The sequence below is a fragment of the Canis aureus genome, chromosome 32 (assembly GCF_053574225.1).
Source record: "Canis aureus isolate CA01 chromosome 32, VMU_Caureus_v.1.0, whole genome shotgun sequence".
Lineage (NCBI taxonomy): Eukaryota > Metazoa > Chordata > Mammalia > Carnivora > Canidae > Canis > Canis aureus.
This window is the reverse complement of record NC_135642.1, coordinates 18,746,870-18,765,508: the sequence shown is the minus strand read 5'-3', so window position 1 is coordinate 18,765,508 and position 18,639 is coordinate 18,746,870. Positions and strand designations below refer to the sequence as shown.

At 38.0% G+C, this 18,639-nt stretch overlaps 1 protein-coding gene across 11 annotated transcripts in view; it reads right to left on the bottom strand.

Annotated features, from left to right (window-relative positions):
• The window catches only part of SEMA6D (semaphorin 6D), a 172,493-nt gene that overhangs the window by 54,997 nt on the left and 98,857 nt on the right, over nucleotides 1-18,639 (bottom strand). For 6 of the 11 annotated variants that reach the window (XM_077880975.1, XM_077880984.1, XM_077880982.1 and 3 more), the window contains exon 1: nucleotides 208-547. The exons of 1 other annotated variant lie outside the window; for it this stretch is intronic. The gene's annotated coding sequence lies outside the window, so the exon portion shown is untranslated. Of the gene's footprint in view, nucleotides 1-207; nucleotides 548-790; nucleotides 893-914; nucleotides 935-18,639 lie in introns of those variants that run through there. 4 more of the 11 variants (XM_077880981.1, XM_077880988.1, XM_077880980.1 and 1 more) reach the window with 3 other exon arrangements.

Sequence of the window (18,639 nt, the reverse complement as noted above, 5' to 3'; positions counted from 1 at the left end):
GCGGACGGACAGAGCTGCTTGGAAGAGAAATCGACTCTCCAGTGACAACACGCAGCACGGGCGGCACACACGCACACGCACACGCACACACACGCACACACACGCGCACACACGCGCACACACACCGGCTGCCGCTCGGGCTCCGAGGGTCCGGGGCCGAGCCCCACCGGGCGCCCAGGGCATCGGCGGATTAGGAGCGGGTCTTACCTCATGGGGGGCGGGGGCGGCTGGCAAAAAGAGGAAAAAACAACAACAACAACGACCCCAGCTCGTCACGCGCAGGGAAAAAGAAAAAGAGAATAAAGAAAGAAAAATCCCTCTTGCTCGTTAGGTCTCGGCTTCCTCCATACGATCCTGACAGTCGCCGCCACCAGGGCTCGCGGCAGCGCCGGCAGCGGCGGCGGGACGGAGCGGGAGCAAAACAAATCGAGGCCGGGCAAATGGTGTAATTCGATCCATCTCCAAGTCAACCCATCAGGCGAGCCGGAGCCGGTTCCCTCCCCGCACCGGGCGGCTCGCGGCGCGGGGCCCACCCCCGGGCACGGACGGCAGGCGGCGCGGGCGGCCCGCGCGCTCCCGCTGCTGCTCCCGCTCCCGCTGCTGCTCCCGCTGCTGCTCCCGCTGCTGCTCCCGCTCCCGCTGCCGCTCCCGCTCCCGCTCCCGCTCCCGCTCCCCCCGCGCCGAGCGCCGCCTGGAGGCCCCCAGCCCGGCGCCGCGGCCCCGCTGACCCCTCGGCGGCCTCCGCGCCCCCCTCCCCGCGGCGCTCGCGGCGCGCCCTCCCTCTCCCCACCTCCGAGGGCCGCTCCTTCCAGCAACTCCCGGAGCCTCGGTCCTCCAGCCCGCGGCGGCCGCAGCAGCCTGCGAGGCAGCCTTCTCGCTTCCTCCCTCCTTCCCTCCTCCTCGCCTTCCCTCACTTTTTTCAGAGCTTTCCTCCAGACGTGCGGAGGACAAACCATCGCAGCCCGGAGGAGCTGCAGGCGCAGTTGCTCTGCGAAAGTTCGGCCTTGGTTTCCTAACCTGAGACCTGTTTTCCAAGCGCATCCTTTACGAACCCGCCCCCGTATTACCTTTCTGGTCCCCCGGCCCCCTCCCAACGTCTCTTTATAACCGCTAAGCAAAACAGCTGGGGAGAAGCAATCAAACATTGCTTTATCTTTATAAAATACAGAAATTGCCTACTAAAAATCCCATTTCTCCTTTGAATGAAAGCCATTCAGTACAGTATAATTTTGCAGGCTAATGAGCCGGTTTTACAGGCAAGTGTTTCGTGTAATATGTTGTGGGAGAAATGAAAATGTCCTTGAAGTGACATCATTTAAAATTGACTGTCACAAATGAAAGAAAGAAAAGGCCATATATTCCAAAACAAGAGGATTTTAATCCAAACTTCGTTTCCAAGAACGGGGGCTGTGTTTTATTAATTTCCAGTTGAATTATGAATCACTGAGGGCTCTAAATGGCTGGAATGAACCATGATATCCCTATTTAAAAAAAATAAAGAAAAGAAAGAAGAAAAGAAAGAAAGAAAGAAAGAAAGAAAGAAAGATGAAAGAAAGAAAGAAAAGAAAGAAAGAAAGAAAGAAAGAAAGAAAGAAAGAAAGAAAGAAAGAAAGAAAAAGAGAGCTTTCTCGCCAAACTTTTAATTTTCATTTGAGTATGGTTAATTACCGTGAAAGAGAGAAGGGGGCAGAGAAAGGATTTTCCTTTCCTCAGTGGTTCCTGCTTTCTCCCCAGCACAAAGTTACATGTTTACATTTAGGTAAAATACCCTGTTCTGAGTTGTTTCCGCAACTTCCACGACAGGCTTGAAAAGGAACTCAAAAAAGACACCCCAAGGAACTGCGGCAGGACTCATCCGGAGAACTGTTTTCTCACTAGTTAACACTTTGTTACCAAAAGGAAGAAGGAGGGAGGAGGAGGGAGATTCTTTTAAAATATAAACTCTCTTCCTGCTGTTCTTCCTATTCGAAGAAAGGGGTAGGGGGCGGAAAGAACAGCTTTGGCAACGCAGCTCTGTGATTTTTCTGTTGTTGTTAAGGCTTTTGTTGGCTGGCTGGCTGGTGTTTTCTGGTTGTGCTGGGCTCTGACATCATTGCAAGTTACTTGGCAGTCAGGGCCCTTCCCCAGCCAACTTCTGACCCAGAAAGCTGTGCCTGTTTTACTGGCATCCAGTCATTCCGTATTTTCTCCATCAAGGGAGCAAGCCCCGCTGCAGGCAGAGGGCTCTGTGCACTGAATGAAGATGCAAGGGGGTGACCAGTGGCTTGATGAGAATCAAATTGCCACCCACCTGGAGGCAGAAGGCTTAGGAGTTGTCCCGTCTGCAGTAGCAGCAAGTGGTGGTGGTGGTGGTGGTGTGTGTGTGTGTTGTTGGGGGGGGGGGGAGTTTAATTCTTTAGATTCTTGAATTCTTTGCTGTAATTCCATGATGGCCAACTTTACAGAGCACCACCCATGGGAGTGCAGTTTATCGGGCACTGTGTTCTTAAATCCAGGATTAAAAACAAAAAACAAAAAACTTTTAGGCTGCAGAAGGATGTACTTACTAATAGGTCATTTCGAACCAAGGACTTGACGTGTTTGCAGTCTAAATACTAGTCTAGACCTCTGAGCCAATCCCGATGTTTGGTTCACTGGGAGAGAGAAGTAGAGAAGCGGACAATCCCTGGACATGGACAGAAAGACACCCATTATATTTTGTTTGGTATCAAAACATTACTCTTAGGGCTTTATCATTCCCTTGCTTCCCAGAATCTGATGGTCAGGAAAATGATACTCTTTTAATTCGGAATTTAGTGGCAAGAAGTCTAAGGAAAGTACACACTCTCTGCAGTTTGTTAGCATTTGGTTCTTTCAGTTGATTTCAAAAGTTGATCAAAAGTTGATTACTTTGAAACTTTCGGCCCTGTTTACTTCTCTAGGCTGACACTCCATCCCACTTTACACTTTAGGCTCTATAGCGTCGAGTGGCCACTGGCAGTTCCCCACCGCGTCACACTGATTCATGTCTCCTGTCTTCACTTGTGTCTCTGCTTTTAAGGGTTCTCTTTCCCCCATTATTTCAGGTACTTTAATTCTGGCTTTTCTTCACTTTTACCAAAAATTTTCTCTAGGTGTCATAATTTCCCTCCTCTCACTAGCCCCAGGATGGGTGTAAGCACCTCTTTTCTGTGCTCTCCCAGCAAGTTCATCTATGTAATTCACCACATTAAAGGGAAAATGTCTGCTTAGGATGTCTTCTCTACTGGTTGCTTCCTTTTTTTTTTTTTTAAAAAAGATTTTATTTATTTATCCATGAGAGATACACAGAAAGGCAGAGACATAGGCAGAGGGAGAAGCAGGCTCCCTACAGGGATCAGGACCTGAGCCAAAGGCAGATGCTCAACCACTGAGCCACCCAGGCAACCCTCCTACTGGGTGCTTCTTATCTGCAGGGATCTCGCCTTTTTATCTCAACAGCTCCAGTGCCTAGCACAGTGTGTGGCATTTAGGGGGCACTCGATAAATCCTTGTGAAACAGGACAGATAGTGGAGCCTACAACTTTCTCGCACAAGTTTATGTGCTAAACCAGAGAGTATAGTCATCTCTGGATTCTGTATTCCTCCAGAGTAGAGATTTATTCACTTGTATCCCCAGAGCAAGTGTAGTACCCTAGTAAGGATGTTGATTGAATGAGTGAATAAGGAAGGAAGGAGAAGAGAAGAGAATGGAAGGGAAGGGAAGGGAAGGGAAGAGAAGAGAGGAGAAGAGAAGAGAAAGAAAGGAAAAAGGGCAGCCCAGGTTGCTCAGTGGTTTAGCTCTGCCTTCAGCCCAGGTTGTGATCCTGGAGACCCAGGATCGAGTCCCACGTCGGGCTCCCTGCATGGAGCCTGCTTCTCCCTCTGCCTGTGTCTCTGCCTCTCTCTCTCTCTCTCTCTCTCTCTCTCTCTCTGTGTCTCTCATGAATAAATAAATAAACTTTTAAAAAAGAAAAAGAAAGAAGGAAGGAAGATATCTGGCTCTTTTCACACTCAGAAAGAATACCTAAAGGACTCACTGCTGTAGATTGTCAATGATTATGCTTTAGTGTTATCTGCATACATCTCCCATTAGTGGTAAGTAGTAACTTAATTCACAGTCGTTTGTTTGACTGTTTTCTTTAGGAGTAAAGCTCAGAATTTAATTTCTATGTTTCATTTCCAATCTAGTTTTCAGAATAACAGCTCTCTGAAAATTATAGAGAATCTGTGTGTGTGACAGTAAATAAAAGTATATCAATCATTAAAGAGTACAACTCATTAACTATTACATCACAAAGCATTAGTGCTTAATATGTGCCAAACTCTATCCTTAGCATTTTACAAATATTAACTCATAACAATTTTATGAGGCAAGTACTATTATTATCTTCATTTTATAGAAGAGGAAATTGAAGCTTATAGAGTTCAAGTGACTTGCCTAAGACCACACACAGGTAGTAACTAAGTAGGGTCTGAACTTAACCTCTTGTTTAGTTTTAACAGTGGTTAATGGTGAGGTCACAGTTAATAGCAGTAGCTAATGGTGCAGGCTTTAAAACATTAGACAACCTAGCTTCAGGTCCAGGCTCCTCCTCTCTTGGGATCAAATTTATTTGACTACACTGTGCTTCAGTCTTCTCATCTGTGAAACAGGGGTGATAACAATATTTCAAATGGGTCTTATGAAGACTGAATATGATAATGCATGTAAAGTGTTTAGCATCTTACCTGGAACACATCAAGCACTGAATAAGTATTAGCCAATGTTCTTACACGTGCCTTGAAGGCAGTGCAATCTTGGAATCCTGCAGAATTGAATGGGAGACTTAATCCAACCTCACATTAAATGTGAGACGTAGGGCAAAAGCACTTGGTGTACAATAGGTTTTCGATAGCTTTTTGTTCCATTCTATCTCCTTCATTCCCCCATCTCTGTCTGCGTATCTGTTAATTCAGATACACACACTACTCACTATCCAGTTGATAGGAAATAACATTTTTGCATGAATTTTAATGAATAATACAGTTTAGGATCTAGAATTTCATGTTCCAAAATAAAAAGAAAGGTATTGAAATTTCAAAGGCAGCTACAGCTTCTGTGATTACTTTAATTTCGAATGCACATATAGTATTCCTTGCATTCGCACATTATAGAAAGTGCTTTTGTGGCAAGGGATTGCTTTCAAAACTAATCTAAGCTCTCCATGACATGATAAATCATTAATAATATAGACCCAAATCTCGGCATCTGCATGGGCACAGCTGGCCTCCTTGTGTCAACAGTCTGCATATGAAAGTGACTCTGCCAAGATATTTCACTTTAATGAAAAATATTTATCACGGTAAATCTTAAACCTCAAGATTTTACTGACATAATTCATTTCTATTATTATGTACTATGATAAGATACCACCACAGCTATGCTTATGTTTGGAATGATAAAAATGTGCCTTTTTAGTCATTTTGATTACTATTCCTTTGCATGAACCATTTTTGCTATACAGTCTAAGTAAAGGGAATGCACTGTGCATTTATGGAAATAATAAATCAGTTACTTATCTAATTTTTCCAATGACCCCACAGATGCCCACTGTGTGGAAGGGCACTGAGTGCTTAAGTCAAATAAAATCAGACTCTTTTTTTGGTACCAACAGAAAGATGAATGGTAAGCAGCCCTTAATAATACTAGCTCTTCTGAAAACAGGCAAGAGATCGTTTGAAACAGCAGAGGCAAAATAAACTTTTTAGAGGGAGGTTCAAACAAAAGGATGATAACTTAGTCAAAGTTGCTTACTTGTATAATATGTACTTTGAGAAGGAGTGCTTAGGATGTGAGGATGCTAGCTTACATCTCTGCAGATATAGGGAAACTGAGGCTCTGTGTAAATTCCTCAGAGTCTTCTCTTCCACAAATTTACAGTAATCAACCCCTTGACCTTGAGGAATTGGGGCTGAATAATAGCTATTAAATGTTAGAATCTCTTCACAAAAATGCAAGATAATATAAATAATCAAAAGTGGTAGAGAATTAGAACATTTTATGTTTTTTAAAGTATATGCTTTTTAATTTTTTAACACAGGTATCAAATATATTTTTTAAAGATTTTTTATTAAAAAAATAAAAAAAATAAAGATTTTTTATTTAGAGAGAGAGAGAGCATGCACACTAGATGGGGGAGGGGCAGAGGGGGAGGGAGAAGCAGACCCCTGCTGAGCAGGGAGCCCAATGCAGGGCTCAATCCTAAGACCCTGAGATCATGACCTGAGCTGAAGGCAGATGCTTAACTCACTGAGCCACCCAGGCGCTCCAATTTGTGCTTTTGAAATAAACCTCACTTTTTCTCCTTCGTATCCACTCCACCCTTGCTTACTATTATTATTGTTTGTTTGTTTTTGCCTCAGCCAATGTTAAAATTCAAATCAACAAAGGGAGAAGAAACTGAGTACTTATTACATCCTAGATACTGATGAGCTACAATGGAATCCACTTAATTTTTACCATAACTCTTAGAGACAGGAATCATTTAGGAATGAAGAAACCCAAGTTTGTTTGAGCTAACCATCTTGTCAGGGTATCCAGTCTCATAGATGATGGAGTCTAGAGTCTACCACAGATCTGTTTGGCTCTCAGGCCTAATTTGCTTTCTAAGAAACCATGCTGTAAAAAAATGAAAAAAGCACACATTTGAAAAACAATGTGTCTTGGATAACACAGGCAATAAAAATATTTGAAACCCACAACTACACTCTCAAAGATAGGTTAAAAATGTGGGCTTCAATTTCTAATTCTTGGATAGTTGTTGCTTGTTGCATACAAACTAGTATTAGGAACTGTGTGATAGGGTTTATAGCATACTTTAACCTTCTCTACATTATATGCATACTATTCCCCGTATACCTCTTCTGGATCACTTATAAATAATAATTAAAACAACTATTTAACAGCATGCAAATTTATATTAAAAATAATCCCCACTGGGTAAGCTACAAATGTTTCAATTAATGGTTAGGGGCATATGATGGCAACTTAAGCAAAAAAGAAAAAAAAATCCTAATCCCTAAATCTTACATATATTAGAGCTGTTCATTAGAACTACAGAGTCAATTCATTGTTGGAAACCACTTAGTGCCACCTACTGGTTAAAAAAAGAAGAAGAATAGGATTCTGGGTAATTTTCATCTTTCCAGACAAGGCATGCAAGGATACATTTTCTCTTTCCTTTGCCTTCGCAGGAGGATGTTTTCTATTGTGGACATTTGATTAATATCGAACATATTAGAGTCATTTAAAAATGACAGTGGTAATGTGCAAGGGAGTGAAGGGTAATATGTGTATGGGGGGCAGGAAAAAGTTGACATTCTGGAATAAAAATCAATAGCAAACACTGTTCACATTCTGCTGTAATTACAGGAGTTGTCTAAAATCCCAAATGCCTTATTATAATAAACTGTGATGAAGTGGCAAGGGCCAGCAGCACAAGGGGAGATACCTTTGGCTAACAACTGTTTAAATCTGAGTCTGGGATATGGTGTCATTGAGTCAGCAATGACACAAACGACGTAATAGGAGGTAATGGTCTCTCCATCAGCCCCAGCTACTGGAGTTTTACTTATGTCCTACAAGGAGGCTCAGGAGAAATTTGCTGTTTGTCTAACCTTTTGTTGGTTCCACAAAGTGGTCTCCCCAGATCTCTCTGGCCTTCAAAACCAGAAGCCATCATCAGTAGCCAGCAAGTAAAAACAGTTAAGGATCATAAATTTTTACAACAGAATTTTCTTACTGGGATGGTCCTAGCAACCAAGTTGGATTTAAACATTGTCCAATTTACTGTAGTTGAGCATGAGCTCCTCAATGGCTGTCTTCTAAAAGTTTGAATTGTGGTATGTGCTGAAGAAAATCACTTCCAATTTATATTCCTAAGGACACCTTTAAAAAAGGGCCTCAGAGTTTGTCACTGTCTGAATTTGTATTTCAATTATAAAGCTAAGAGAAGAAACTGTTTGGCTGGAAGCCTTTCTGGAAAACCCAGAAAAGGTCCAGAAGGACTGGTTAGAGGCTTTTAACAGTATCACACACCCATTAAATTAGAATCTTTCCATGTTACAATTGTATTCAATAGTTGACTTTTCAAATCTTACTGCATCTTGATCCACACACAACATGGTGTGTGTGTGTATGTGTGTGTGTGTGTGTTTTTCTTCCAAGAATTCCTGTTTAAAGTATCTGTCAATTCTTTTGCTATATTAAAATCTTTGGAATTGTGCTCATAAACTACCCCCAATGTTTTCTGAATTTCTGGGTCATAATTACATAATAAACAGATTCATTTCTCATCACAAATTTTAATTAAGAATTCCAGTTAAGCAATTATTTGCTAATGAATAATACCTACTCAGTACCAAAGCATACTACTAAATATGTTTACTCAAAAGCATGTTTTCCAAAGATATTTTCCATGGGTCAGTTCATTTTTAAGTCATCAACCTTATATTTAAAATAAGAGGAAAACGTTTATCTCCGATGTTGTTGAGATGTGTGAGGGTTCAGAAGACAAGGAGAGTAGCTGGAATAAATTAATATTAAACGTTAATCAACTAAGATTGCAGCTCTTCGAAAATATAAAGATCCCTAAATTCTGTGATTTATCTTTGTTAGATCATTTGGTGAGGCTACCCGATTGCCTATTCAATGGCCAGACTTTTGCCTAGGAAAAGAGTAGCGGAGGCAATTATTTGCCCCATGTGTATTTATTGTGCTTTTGAAAAAACTACCTCAGGCTACTGATTCCTCCAATATGCTCTTAGTTCCCATGTAATAAGGGAATAATCAATTTTCTTGCTTTTATTTGCCAGCTCTTATGTTGCTGAACGAAAAACATAAAAAAAAAATGAACAAATTAGTCATCCATTTTGATAGCAGGTAAGTGTGCAGCTTATAGAAGGGGTGTATTTATGGGAATTTCAAACAAATTAAGTTAAACCACTGGGTTGAGACAGACTACCTGTAAAAATGTTTCCATTAAGAGACAGTGAGTTCCAAGGGAACAGAAGACCTTCCATATCAAAGCAGGACACTGCAAAATCCAATCAAGGTGACAATAAGAGATCTCCCAGATAAGAATGTAACTAATGTGGAAGACGGCAGGATCATTCACTCATTCATCCTTGCATACGTTCATTTCACCATTTGTTATTAATAGCAGCAATCTGCTTTGTGTAAAGCACTGTGCAGAGATAAATGAGATATACCTTGCGTTTAGACAGCAACTTAGAGTTTGAAAAGCAGCTTTATCAGTCAGTGTCCTGGCAGGGAACAGATGGCACATTCAACTTGTGTAATTTGAGGTGCCTTTAATAAAGGAATTATTTGTAAAGGTGTGGGTAGAGGGCAGGGAAAGCACACAGAGAGGTACCTTAGCACCTGACTACCCATAGGACATAAGGAGCCAGAGGAAGGAGCAACTAGTAGAAGCTAGAGACAATGTGGGGAAGACCCCCTTGCTTAGAAGTCAATTTCTAGAGGCACAGAGTAGAGAAAAAGGAGAGGCTAGATGTGATGGAATAAATGGAAACCTGTTATTTATTTTTATTTTGATTCTTACAGAATAGTAGGTGGTAGAAATCTTAATTTTGCAAATGCAAAAACTGAAACTAGATTTATTTATCATAACTTAGAGCAGAATCAGACCTTGAACTTGAATCTAAATCTGGTGCTTATCAACCTATCTTCTACTTCTCTACCCTTTGGACTTCCTTATTACACGTACTATATTGAATCATTAACACGTTTTATCACTTAGTGGACTGAGCTTCTTGAGAGGGAGAACTAGGTCATTGTATTTAGTGTACAAAATTGCTGCTGGATAGGAATCCCGGAGATCTCTGATGGATAGAATGGAGAGAGCATGCAACCTAACTGGAGAGAAAGATGTATGAGGCTAACATCATACATAGCAGAATGCTGCAAATGCTAAATCCAAGAGTAGAGGGAGAATGCTCTAAATAGACAGAAAAAGGAGGAATAGCTAACAGTGTGTATTGTAAAAACTTTATGATGTAGGGTCATATGAGCTGAGCCAAGCACATTGAAAGACAAGTGTCAAAGGTAGAGGACTATAACCAACTGACTGTGGGCCGAGGGGACAGGAGGGGCAGGAGACAGTGGGAGGGCATGGTATAGTTGAGCATGATTGGCATTCCTGGAGGCAAGTAGAGATGTGGCTGGAAGGACAAGATAGGATCATAGCATGGAATTTCTGAATTGGCACTTGCTGGAATTAGAACGTTTTTCTCAGGGTGTTTAGAAGCCATAGATTTTTAAAGAAAAGATGATCCTAATCTAGGCAATGCTTTTGAGAGACCGTGCTCAAGTCAAAGGGTAAAAGAGCTTAGAGAAGCGAGAGTTTCAGAGTAAGGATGCTAGTGTAGGGGTCAGGGCAGAAGATGGCTTCAGTGGTTGCCGGAATCAGTATATACCAGAGGCCAATGCTTGACTATCCATGTGAGATATGTGAGATCTTTCCAAGTTTTCCTAGTGTGGCCAAATTTAAGAAAAGTTGTATTATTATAAGAGACACAGGGAGTGAAGCAGGTTTGCGGAGGGGATAACTGAGTTTGGCTTTGGAGAAGTGGAGCTTAAAGTGCTGGCATGGTATTCTTGCAGCAGCAAATTAGAAATTGCTATTATAATTATAGTTAGTGGATAGGGGAAACTTTCTATGTTCTGGAGGAACAGCAAAATCTAAATGAGCTAAATACAAAGAATAAAGTAAGAAGAAATTTCATTTTTATCAAACTACCCTGGTTAGCCTGTATGCCCTCCTAAGTCTCACATGCTCAGAGATGCTCAGGTGAGAAACTTTAATCCTTCCCATTCCTGGACTGTTTCCTCCAACATGGAAAATGTACACTGGAGAATTACAGAATGATTTCCATTTCTCTGCCAAGTCCATACAAACATAGGAATAGCAGACCTGGCAATTCATCATGCTTTATCTAATACCTTTTGGGCCCGCTGTTCAGTGATATCTTTTCCACCTGACACTTTTATAGAAAATGCTGATGCATTCTTTTAAAACTTTTTGTGAACCTATTCAATATCATTATTTTAGAATGCTAAGGGAAATCTGATGTTTCTTAAAGTGATGTAGATGAGAAAAGTATCCAACAATTAATTAATTAATTTAAGCCATTATCACTCTATGTCATATTGGATAATTAGAATCTGATTATCAGTATTTGCTACTGAAGCCTAAATCAACTCAGAGAAATACAGTTCAGTGGTTTCTTCTCTCAATTATCTTAAACAATGTGAACATCGCCATTTTACTTAATTTGAAATGTTAACATGAAATATAATATGGATCGTTTCAGAGTAAGAAATCACATCTTGACAGCCTGATGATAAAATGCTATAACAAAAATTAGATCAGTGCCACTTCACTTTACAAAAATGTGGGAAAAATAGAATATGACTTTAAATCCTTCAACCTTAGGTTTTTCTACTTATTTAAAAAAAAGAAAGTGAGTGTGGGGACCATGAATATCACGGTATTATTTAATAGTTGGAGTGAGCTTCAAAGTAACTTCTGACAAGACAGCTAATAATGTAATAGTTATAGGATTTGATCAGTTTCTTCATTTATGTTATATAGATTAAAAACATATAGTGTTCTCACCCAGTACCTATGGGAAATAGGAGGGAAAAGGGGGTGGAGGTAGAAAAAAAAGTAGAGTGACAAAATGAAAGAAAAGGAAAGCAAATGAGAAACCTAATTAAATTTAACAGCACATTTCCAAGGAAAAGATAAAGTCTTCTGCAACATCTGCAGGTTCAATTTCTGAAGTGTAGGTACTCACATTGGCAGGAACTTACTTTTTTTCCCCTTTTTGTTTTATTATTTGCCATTAATGGAAGGAGAAATAAAATAGATATAAGTATTTGTTAATTTCATGCAACCCATTTCAAATTACACAGAATGTCATGGAATGTAAGCTTAATTACACAAGCAACCTTTGTATTAAAAACATCACTTTATTACCCTCTATAAACATTTTATGAATCCGTTTAGTTTACAGTTAAATTAAGAGGAAATGAAAGGCAAGGATAAACTACAAAGGATTCCTTCTTCATCTTTTAAACTGACTTCATTAGAACCATAATTTAGTTCTAGGTATATCTGAGCAACCCGAGCGTAGAGATAGGACAAATCTACACTTGTATTATTCAGTCAAATGTTGAAAAAAGTAGTGTTTGGCTTTTGATGAATATTTAATATGCCAGAGAGCTCTCAAGATTCCACTTTAGCAGTGAGATCTGGAGCAGTTTTCAGCAGAGACTGAATTGCTGATCTGGCCCCCTGAGCTCCCTTTCCACTTTTTCTTCCTCTGATATTCCTTAAGTTGTAGAGAAGTAGAAAAATACAACACCCTGTTGCCCAAACGGTCTCCTATGTGTATTGTATAAATGAAGACCATTAGGAAAAGTACCCTGGGACTGAGAAACTCCCCGCTCTGGAGAAGTAGCCTGTTGTTGGCTTGAGGCCACAGGAGTATGACTACCCAGCAAAGATTTTTGACTCCCTGGTAATGGCCTTAAGCCTTGAGAGCTTAACAGAAATCCAACATTTTTCATACTGCAACATGAAATTTGGACCCAATTTGAGCAATCTGGACCCATCTTTGCCTCTTAATCAGCATGAGTCAATGTGGGACAAGAACACAGGGCTTTCACAGAGGACTGGTCTTAGTTTTTTCTGCAATTCAGAGGACTGAGAAAAGCACTGGTTGGGATGGCCTGGTGTGATCAGCCGGAGATTCTCTGGTTAAAGTGGAAAATGGTGAACTTCTGGGCAAAAAATCAGGAAAGAATTCTAGAACCTCTGTCAAAAATTGTTAAAATAATTAAGTCATATATTTTATTATTTTTCAATTACTTTATTAGGGTAGGTGCACAGGTTTTTTGTTTGTTTTGTTTTGTTTTTCTGCTTAGCTTTGGTTTCCTAACAATTCCAAATTTCAGTTTCCTCTTTTGCAACGTTGACATATTTATTAAGAGGTTATTGTTAGGAGTAAAGTAATCAACATTTGTGAAAACATTATATAGGTTTTATAGAGTAAAACTGTAAAATCTTATATTAAGGTTAGATATTACCCAAGTTCAGTGGCCAATCTGTTGGCCAGATAAGAATCACTTGGATGTTTGTTAAACCTTATGTGTCATACCTGCTTCCTTTCTTCCTTCCCCGTTATGATCCATCCCTCTAGTGTCCTTCTCTTCTCTCTCATTGAGTAATCATTACTTTAGTGATCCACTGTTATACTGTGTCTTGTAAGTTCTTCAGAGTAATAAAAAGGGTAAAAGTAGCTGCCTTTAGCAGGAAGTGCTAGAAAGCCATATTTGTATCCCTAGTGCTTAGAACAGTTATCTGGCTAAATATATATTTATTGAATGGACAGTTTAAATGATAACACAGAGATTACTACCAGAAAGGTGAACATATTTCTACTAAGGTTGTACATCTTTTAAAAACTTTAAATATACCTTAACTATAGCTCTGAAAGAAAAAAACAGAATGGGATAAATTCTTCAACATGATCAAAATACAAGCCATTCATATCAAAATTCAACAAGTTCCTAGTGGTAAAATGCAAGAATTCCTCTTTTAAAAAAATCCATGGATATCAGTCATCAAGTTCTTCTATAATATACCATAATTTTGAATGTGCTGGCCAAAGCAGTAAGTCAAGAAAGTAAAATATAGTCATAAATATTAGAAAGAAGGAGACAAACATTGTAAAGGTTTTAGAAAGAATAAGAGAGCTTACTAAGCTTAGTAATTTATAAAATGATGCAAAAATCACTAGTCTTCCCATATACCAAATACCACACAAATATTATTGCAGCATATAATGGAAAAATATCACATTCACAAAGGCAAATGAAACATAGATAGATTACCTGAGGATAAACTTGGAAAGAAATGTGCTGGATTTCTATTAAGAAGACTGTAATGCTCTTCAGAGGAATGTAAAGGAAGATGATTAAATGAAGAACCAGATTTTATTCTTACATCAGAAATCTCGACAAATATGTCTATTAACTCTAAATTAATCTTGAAATACAGTATACCTGTAATTAAATTTCCAGTACTTTATTTTGTGGGTGTTGGGTGTGTTGAACATTGCTTTAAAAAACATTTAGAATCATCATACATGACTAATCTACATAGTTCAGGATATAGAAGGTAACTCTTTTCTGCTTGAGCAATAATATGTATGCTAAAGCTACAGCAACTAAAACAATGCTGTGGTGATGCAGGAGGAAGCATCCAAGTAAACAGAACAGAGTACAAGTATAGACACAAATTTTTATATAAAATTAAATTCATGAATATGCAAATTAAAATATAAATATGGTAGCATTTCAAGTAACAGGGAAAGGATACATTATTAAATAAGCAGATTGAAGCAACTGGTGATCCATTTTAGAAAAAGAAAAAAGCTAGAATCCCGTTTCATATTTCATTGTCTGCCAAAAAATAAATTTCTAATAGATCATATATCTAAATTTTAAGAAGAGATTATAAAAATGTATAAGTGATTATTTCCACAAACCTAAGATAGTTTCTAAATATGACACAAAACTAAAGATCAGAGGATAAGAGACTGATACTTTTCCTAAAAAAAATTAAAATTTATATGCAGTAAAAAAACAAAATAAAACTTAACACCAACTAGAAACCATCTGTAATATGAAAACAAAAGGATTATTATTTCTTTCTAAATAATAGCTGTACTAAGATGTAATGCACATACTACAAAGCTCACTCTTTTATAGTGTACAATTTAGTGGTTTTTAGTATATTGATAGAGTTGTGCATCCATCACCACAATCAAATTCCTGTATGTTCTCATTACCCCCAAAAGAAACCCTGTACCCATCAGCAGTCACTCCTTATCCCTTCCTTCCCCTGACCCCGGTAGCCATTAATCTACTTTTTTGTCTCTGTAGATTTGCATATTCTGGACATTTCATACATATGGAAATACAATATGAGGCCTTTTGTATCTATCTTTTCCCACTTAGCTTAAAGTTTTCGAGATTCATCCATGTTGTATCATGCATCAGTACTTTATTCTTTTTATGGCTGAATAATTTTCTTTTGTATGGATATACCACATTTTGTTTATCACTCATCAGTTGATGGACATTTGAGTTGTTTCTATTTCTTGGCTATTATGAATAATAGTGCTATGGAAATTTATATACAAGATTTTGCATGGATACATGTTTTCATTTTTGGGGGTGTGTACCTAGGAGTGGGCTTGCTATGATAACACTGTCTTTAATTTATTAAAGGACTACCAAACTGTTTTACCCTTTGGCTGCATAATTTATATTCCTATTAGCAATGTATTAGAATCCTAATTTTTTTATATCCTCATCAACACTTGTTACTGTCTTTTTGATTAAGCCATCTAAGTGCGTGTAAAGTAACATCTCATTGTGGTATTGTTTTGCATTTTTCTAATGACTAAAGGTGCTGAACATCTTTTTATGAGTTTACTGGCCATTTGGATATTTTTTGAGAAATATCTATTTACATTCTTCACCTGTTTAAAAATTGGGTTGTCTTTTTATTAATGAATCATAAGAGGTCTTTATATATTATAGGCAAAAGTCCTTTACCAGATATATGATCTGCAAGTGTCTTCTCTCATTCCATGGGTTATCTTTTTGCTTTCTGGATGGTGTCCCTTGGAGCACAAAAATTTAACATTTTGATAAAACCCAATTTATCTATTTTGTATTTTGTTACTTATGCATTTGGTGTCATATCTAAGAAGCCATTGCCTAATCCAAAATCATGAGGCTTTATTCCTATGTCTTCTTCTAAGAGTATAATAGTTTTAACTTTTACATATAGAGCTATGATCTATTTTGAGCTAATTTTATATGGTGTGAGGTAGGGGTCTAAGTTCATCATTGTGCAGGAAAAAGAATATTATCCTTAATATGTTAAGTGCACTTCAATAAGAAAAACTGCAAATAATAAAATGGAAAAATGATATTGAGCAGATAATTTCAATCAACTAAAAAGCTATCAACTCTAAAAAGTAATCAAAATGCTAATTAAAACAATGAGTTATCATTCATATTCTGTAAGTTTAGCATTACTTAGAGAGACTAGCAGAACCCAATGTTGAGGATGTATGGGGACATACAGTTCCTTGTATTTATTGTTGGGAGCAATTAGGCACCATGTATCTGAATGTAAGATGTACTTTTCTTTCAACCAGAGGATCCATATCTATGAACTAATCCTCTTTTTTGAAGATTTTATTTATTTATTTATTCATGAGAGAGAGAGAGAGAGAGAGAGAGAGAAAGGCAGAGGCATACGCAGAGAGAGAAGCAGGCCCCATGCAGGGAACCCAACATGGGACTTGATGCCGGGTCTCCAGGATCATGCCCTGGGCTGAAAGCGGCGCTAAACCGCTGAGCCACCTGGGCTGCCCAAACTAATTCTTTTTTTTTTTTTTCCAAACTAATTCTTTAAAAAAGAGTTAGGCTACTGCACATACTTAGGACTATCTATGGTAGCAATAAATTTCAAACAACCTAAATATCTATCATTAGAGGAATATTTAAATAATGGTGTATTCGGTGAAATACTATACAGCTATTAAAAGTGATGGGACATTACTTTCTACTACATACTAAAAGATAAAGATAGACTATGGAGCAGTTTATTTCATATGATTTCATGTTTTAAAAACAAAATTCAAAAATAAATTAAAAAAACTAAAAAAAATTCAAATAAGGCATGTGTGTATATATAAATAAAAATGTTAAAAATGGTTTTAAAACAGGTAATTTTCTTTCTTCCTTACATTTCCATGGACTATCAGAAATTTTTCTCTTTTTATCAAGAAGGAATTAATCTTATTAGCAAAAAAAAACTTAATTTTTTAAGCAAAATCTAAAGCCTTGTAAAACTTTTAATATGTTCTGATATATGATGCATATACACACATAAGCCTACCCCATCTTTCCTTCTTTCCAAAAAAGAGAGGGAGAGAAAATTGGGCCATTGTTTAGTATCGGACCCAAATGTTATTTACATCTCCATTAGTGATGTAATTCCCTCCCAGAATTATCTAGGTAATTGTATTAATTTTCCACTTTCATTTTTAATTTCAAAAGGTAGGAGTCATCTTTCATAGGCTTCATTTTTCCCTGCACGAAATTTCTGGAAATGGTCACAAAGTGAGTTGCCTCATGATGGGTTCTTTTCTCTTTTTCCATAGGTGCAGTAATATATGTGAAAGTTCACATAGCTGATCAAAATGTATCATATTGTTGATATTATGACATAACTAATAACGTTAGCCTATGTCAAATATTCAAATATGCAAATATGCCCTTACTTTAAATAAGAAAATTATATTTCACGTCCTATACAAAGAAGCGTGCATTTACTTTAAATAAGAAAATTATATTTCACGTCCTATACAAAGAAGCGTGAAAATATTTTTATTGATGATACACAAGGAACCCCAAAACTAAAAAACAAAAGGATAGCCTATAAAATACAACTCTACCATGGCATAAATTACAGTTAGCTAAAGCTAATGGGCTAGCTGGAGCAAACATTAACCACTTGACTAACAATGCATATACTTGCTTTAGAATGTAGAAATTCTTTTGGAGAATGTTTCAACAGACTTTTTCAAAAAAGTTGTACATGAAAATTTGAAATAAGAATGTTTTATTAGCAATAAATTCATGGACTGTATTCAAAACCTTTCCATTTCTCCTTTTCTTTAAATGCACACACAAATTGTATCATAATCAATTTTGGAGAGACTGACAATCATTCTGCTATAAGAAGGGGATTAGGAAGTAAGAATATATTGAACTGTGTGTTCTTGCTTTTCCTCTGTTCTCTTTTCTCCCCCAAATATTTCCCTCCCTTTGCTACTGAATTGATGCTAAATGCAAGAGGTCAATTGAAACTATTTGTTTAGGCCTGACTTGGAGGGATAGTCACTATTCTCTGTTGTCAGTAGCTTATGTTTTCATGATTCAGGTTTGGGTCTTTTTTAGAGGTAATCTGGTGTAGTGGAAAGAACACTGCACAGATACAAATAAAGCCACTTTTATGTACCAATTCTATTCCTTATAGTTGTTGGAAAAATTACGCTAACGTTTTAATTTCTTCATGTATTAAAATAGCAATAGTAATATCAATCTTCATAGGGTTGTTAAACATCTAAATGAGACAGCACTGGCAAAGCACTTAGCATAATGCTTGGCACACAGTAGGCTGGCAATAAATATTAGGTCTTGTGTTATTTTACCTAAATCCTATGATTAGATGGAAATTTGTTTCAGAGAGAAAATAACAGGTGCTAAGTGAACAGTGTTGAATAAAGGAAGTGAAATAAAGGTCTTTGAAAAGCTGGCACAGGCTTACCCTTTACATCTTCATGAGGCTGGGCACAGAGTAGATGTTCAATAAATTACATAGATAGGATAAAAAAAGCAATTTAGGGATTACTCTTTTTTCCTGTTCTCCCTCTTTTATAATCATAGTTGCTTCCCTTTTGCCTGCCTCTGCTCTCACAGCCACT